This window comes from Primulina eburnea, chromosome 15 (assembly GCF_022965805.1).
Source record: "Primulina eburnea isolate SZY01 chromosome 15, ASM2296580v1, whole genome shotgun sequence".
In the NCBI taxonomy this organism is placed as follows: Eukaryota; Viridiplantae; Streptophyta; class Magnoliopsida; order Lamiales; family Gesneriaceae; genus Primulina; species Primulina eburnea.
The window spans coordinates 20,127,480-20,133,479 of NC_133115.1; positions in this window are offsets into that span (position 1 = coordinate 20,127,480).

Below are 6,000 nucleotides of genomic sequence, written 5' to 3' on the forward strand. Positions count from 1 at the left end.
TCATTTTTCTCCCATTTTTGTGTTCTTGGAGAAAACACTCACTTCTCAAAGAAAAATCCTCATATTTTTCTAGTGCAAAATATGAGGGGATCTACCTAGTTGGTGGTGGGCTTAATAGTTGAGCAAGGAGTGCTCAAAGGAAGCTTGAAGATAGTTTCATGCCATTCAAGAGCTAAGGTGTTTACACCTTAGTTGGAGCCATACATCAATCCTTTTGATTGATAGGTAAATTTCTAAACACCCTATGTATGACATTATTTGGTGTTTGTTGTATTTGCTACACAAAATAGTAGAGGTGGCCGAAAATTTTAATTAAAAATTTGATTTTTGAACTTCCGTTGCACTTCCGGTCACCGTAACCGATCCCCTTTCAAGTGGTATCCGAGCTATGGTTACGTTTTTGTGTAGCATTTACAAGATATTATATTGAGGTCGATTTCTAACCGCATGAGAATGAAATTTTGCAACAAAATTCAAGGTTTGATGGGGATTTTTTCGGGCAGCATGTTGCTGCCCGTGTGCTGCCCGTTTCGGACAGCAAGGGCAGCCCGAGGGGCTGCCCGAACAGCCCCTTGTTTTTAAATAAAAAAAAAAATTTTGGTTGCCGGAATCCGGCGACGGAGCTCCGGCGACGGCGATGACGACTAGGGTTTTCAAAAGATGTTTTGAATTATCAAAGTGTCATGGGCCTTGAGTTGTTGGGCCATTGGATGGCTAACATGTTCGTGAATTTTAAATGGGCCAAAAATGTTTTTGGTGAAAAATAAGTTTTTGGGCCCTTAAGTTTAAAATTACAAAAGTTGCAAATTTTTCTCATAAAATAAATAATTAAAGTTGGACTTTAATTATTTATAGTAAATTGTGATTTATAAGAAATTCGGTTATAAATAAATTAATTGGAAAGTAGACAAAGGTGTTTGTATACTTTGTTAATTTAGTTTATAATCGTGGCGGTTAGTGATTGGATCAAGATATATAATATTGGATCAATTAATTATTGTGATAATTAATTGATGGTGTATGATATGTGATATTATGCATGAAGGATGATCAAAAGCCCAAGCCCAATTTGCTAGGTGTATGCTAGGATATTTGATGTTGAATGATTGTAATAATTATCAATTTATAAAGTGGGCTTGGTTTATGGTCCGTTCCCACCCCATGAGATGTATCCCTATTTGCCATGGATATTTAATTGTAAATATTAGTATAGTGGATGATCAAGATTGGAAGATGGTGGCCATGATGATTATGAAGATCGAAGACATGTAAATATTGGAAGCTAATGTAATAGTTGCATTGCATCCCGTGCATTTACCCTAGGATTGGACCTAGGCCCGTGTTTAGCTCACACGGTCCGTTAGTATTGGGGCGATTGATCATCCTTGTTTGTTTACTGTTTATAATATATGCATGATATGTTATAAATAATGAGTATGTGCGTTATTATTATGATAATAACAAAGTTGCATGAATCCGGCAAACATACGATCAAACATGGCGAGCTTTTAAAATAAAATTAATGATGAGACCTTTCAAAATTAAAAAACCCTCATTTTGAATAAGATTCAAAATTAATATCAAGCCCGAAAAATGGAATTATAAATTTGTTTATAATTTTCATGTCTTCCATCGACAATGGGTGCATGATGAACGCTACCCGTACTCGGGGCTCGGCTCATATTATTGGGGGAGCTTTGGGTGCCGGAAAGCTATGACATCCATTGACATGGTGATGTGAACTACGTGGAACTCCCATGATTTCGGCTCATATTATTGGGGGAACTCATGGCGACCGTCCATTAAGGTTCAACATCGATGGGTAAGGCTTGACACGTGAAGATGAACGACGTCATATTATTGGGTCCTAATCAAACGTGAGACAAAAGTTTACGTAGAGGGTTGCATTGTGATGCAATTGGAAACTACCTTTTAGGAATTGTGATTGGCTGATATTATTCGGGATCATAATTCGCTAATTGGACCTTACGTACCTACTGAGGAAAGGAGTTTCCCGTTTTCACTAGAGGGTAGTGAAAGATGTCAAAACAGTGGGAGCAAATATTTATGAAGTAAAAGTCCAAACTTCATATCTTACTAAATATTTTAAAATAGTCACCAACATTTATCTGTTTTTACTTTTCAGTACAAATTGACAATGTCTTCGATTCGCAATCCGATATCCGTAATACTCGACAAACACATATTAACTTGACCTAATTACCTCACTTTGCTAAGAAACCTGAAAAACGTCTTGAATTCGGAAAGGGTAGCATATACACTGACTGAGTCGCCCCCTGTTGAGGCTCCGACTGACTGCAATCCTGAGGAATTGCAAGCTTACAAGGAATGGTGTGACCATGACTTGATAGCCATGTGTTATATGCTGAATTCTATGAATGATGAGCTGCAGAGGCATTTTGAGGATGCAAAGAATGCTGCTGACATTCATAAGCACCTCAAAGAGCTCTTTGGTGAGCAGACTCGGCCTCTTAGGCATGCTACCGTCAAGGAGCTGATCACTATGCGCATGCGAGATGGGGCCTCGGTCCATGAGCATGGCCTGAAGTTGATTGGGCTCGTGGATAAGCTCGTTGGCATGGATATGATCTTGCCTTCGGAGTTGACCACCGACGTGTTGCTGTTATCATTGCCTAGTTCATTTGATCCTTTTGTGGTGAACTTCAACATGAACAAGATGGAGCCGACCCTTGAGGAGTTGGTGAATATGCTTGTTACGTTTGAATCAACCATCAAGAAAGAGAAGTTGGTTCTTTATGTGGGTTCTTCATCTGGTACGAAGATTGATCCACATGGGAAGGGAAAGAAAAGTTCTTTCCAACGTCCCAAGAAGAACGTGCCCTTGATGAGGCAATCTCCGAATCCCGTTGTGGCAGCCACACCAGTTAAGGCTGACAAGACTAGTGATGTTTGTCATCACTGCAAGAAGCCTGGACATTGGAGACGAAATTGCAAGGAATATCTGGCCCAGAAGAGTTCTGGAAACAGTATGTTCTAAATTGAAGTAAACATTTCAATTAACTCTACTTCTTGGGTATTAGATACCGGTTATGACACATCTCTGTAATGGGTTACAGGTGATGGGAAGAAGTAGGTAGCTTAGGGGAAGGTGAGACCTTCTTGAGAATGGCTATGGAGGAAGTGTTGCTGCCAAGACCTTAAGAAATGTTTACTTATTGTTGAACAATGATTTTAAGTTAATTTTAAGAGATGTTTTGTTTGTACCATTTTGGTGAAAAACATTGTTTCCATTTCTATTGTGATAAAAATGGATATTCTTGTTTATTTAGCAAAGGTGTTTGCAACATTTACAAGAAAGAATGTTTAATTGGTACTTGAGAACTTGAAAACGATCTCTATAACTTAAAATTGAAAGATATTCCATTAAATGTCCATTCAAAAGGCAAACACCATATGAGATATGGATGGGTAAGCCTCCAAAATATTCTTATCTTAGAATATGGTGGTGCCCTGCTTATGAAGCAGGTAGTGGGAGATAAATTGGATAGTCGATCCATTTTATGCTACTTTGTGGGATATCCAATGAATTCGGTTGGATACTACTTCTATCATCCTCAAGAAACAAAGGTGTTTGTTTCTAGGAATGCAACCTTTTTGGAAAAGGAATTTCTATTGGATAGAAAATGGGAGATGATAGAACTCGAAGAGGTTCGAGAGACACCCACAATTATAGAACCCACACCCGAAGAGCCAAGTGAGGAGATACAAGCTCCTAAAAGATCCGAGAAAGTCTCGAGACCACCTATGAGGTATGGTCAGCTTCTTGAAGAGGGCCATGATGAGCCTAACCATGGATGTGATCCAAGGACCTTCAAGGAAGCGTTATCTGATGCCGATTCATCCAAATGGCTTGAAGCTATGGAATCTGAGTTGAATTCCATGCATTCGAACCAAGTGTGGGATCTTATAGATCCACCTGAGGGAACGGTTCCCATAGGGACTTGGGGCGGATGGGAAGGTATTGACCTTCAAGGCGCGATTGGTGGCAAAAGGATATACTCAAATACAAGGAGTTGACTTTGAGGAAACCTTTTCACCAGTTGCAATGCTCAAGTCTATAAGGATATTGCTAGCCATAGCTGCATGGTATAACTATGAGATATGGCAGATGGATGTCAAGACAGCCTTTCTTAATGGGGATATTAAGGAAAAGAGATTTACATGTCTCAAACCTGGAGGGTTTAAATCTATCGGAAGTGAGCATATGGTATGCAAACTTCAGAGATCTATTTATGGTCTAAAGCAGGCATCTAGGAGTTGGAACCCTAGATTCGATAGTACAATCAAAGAGTTGATTTACTAAGAATCCTGAGGAACCCTGTGTGTATAAGAAGGTCAGTGGGAGTGTTGTGACATTCCTGGTACTTTATGTTGATGACATTTTAATCATTGGGAATAATGTAGGAATGTTGCAATCAACTAAGATATGGTTAGCGAGTAAGTTCTCGATGCAGGACTTGGGTGAAGCATCTTTTGTATTGTGATACAGATCTATAGAGATAGATCGAAAAGATTGCTTGATCTCACCCAGTCCACATACATTGATACCATCGTGAAGCGGTTCTCGATGGGTGAGTCCATGAGAGGACATTTACCAATGTGTCATGGCGTGTCCCTATCCAAGTCTTTCTCCCAAGAGTGATGCAGAGATAGTGGCGATGACACACATTCCGTATGCTTCGCCAATTGGTAGCATCATGTATGGGATGATATCTACACGTCCTGACGTGGCTTTCGCACTAAGTGTAGTGAGTAGATATCAATCGAACCTCGGTCTTCCACATTGGAAAGCTGTGAAAGACATCCTCAAGTAGTTGAGAAGGACCAATAAATTGTTCTTGGTCTATGGGGTGGAGAACTGAAATTGGAAGGCTATACCGACTCTAGCTTCCAAAGCGATATTGATTACTCGAAGTCAACCTCTAGGTTTGTATTCATGCTCTATGGTGCTGCTGTCTCTTGGAAGAGTTCCAAGCAAGACAATACTGCGGATTCCAGCACAGAGGCCGAATACATTGCTGCATCAGATGCAGCAAGGGAGGCTGTTTGGATAAGGAATTTCGTCTAAGAGTTGGACGTCATTCCTAATGGAGTTTCTCCTGTCCCGGTGTTGTGTGACAACACGTGAGCTTTAGCTCAAGCAAAGGAGCCAAGGTCTCATCAGAAGTCCAAACATGTATTGAGAAAGTACCACATCCTCGGAGAGATTGTGGAAAGTAGAGAAGTGTCTTTCGACATAGTCGGCTCCGCAGATAATGTTGTTGATCCACTAGCTAAGCCTTTACCTGGACCATTATTCGTCAAGCATCGCGAATCAATGGGTTTAAAGCATATGGGTAGTTGGCTCTAGTGCAAGTGGGAGATTGTTAGAGTAGGTGCCCGTCGAGCCAAGTGTTGGCCGAGTGTTCACAATGAAACTCTATGTATAAGCAATCTTTATTTTAGTAATATTTGATATTATTATTTTGGCACATCTTTATCTGTATACCCATGCTAGTTGCATAGATAAAGCCCTTGAATATACAAATGGTAGAAAGAATATGAGATGCTCATATGATGAGTATCATGAAACTCATATTTGGAATACTGTATATTCTAAACGGTTCCTAGTCGATTCAGCCGCCACTAAGAAGGATATAGGCCGCTCGAGTTAGAGACTAGTATCTGCGATGTGAGTACCATGTTTCATTGGTAGGGGACATTGTGATGTCCGAGCATGCAGATAGGTGCTCCTAATAGAGTGCACTGAACAACCCTCCATTAAAGGACTTTCCAAGTGGTTCTCACTTATCGAGTGGAAACGTCCTGGTTTATGGTTGTACACCATTAGTCCTTATGACCCGGGACAACATTGAGACTCTATGTGCTAGAATTACACTTTGACTTGTTTACCGACTCTCATGGGGTCATCAGGTGGCAAGGTTGGGTGTTCTGTCGAAACACATAGGAGTCGATGCA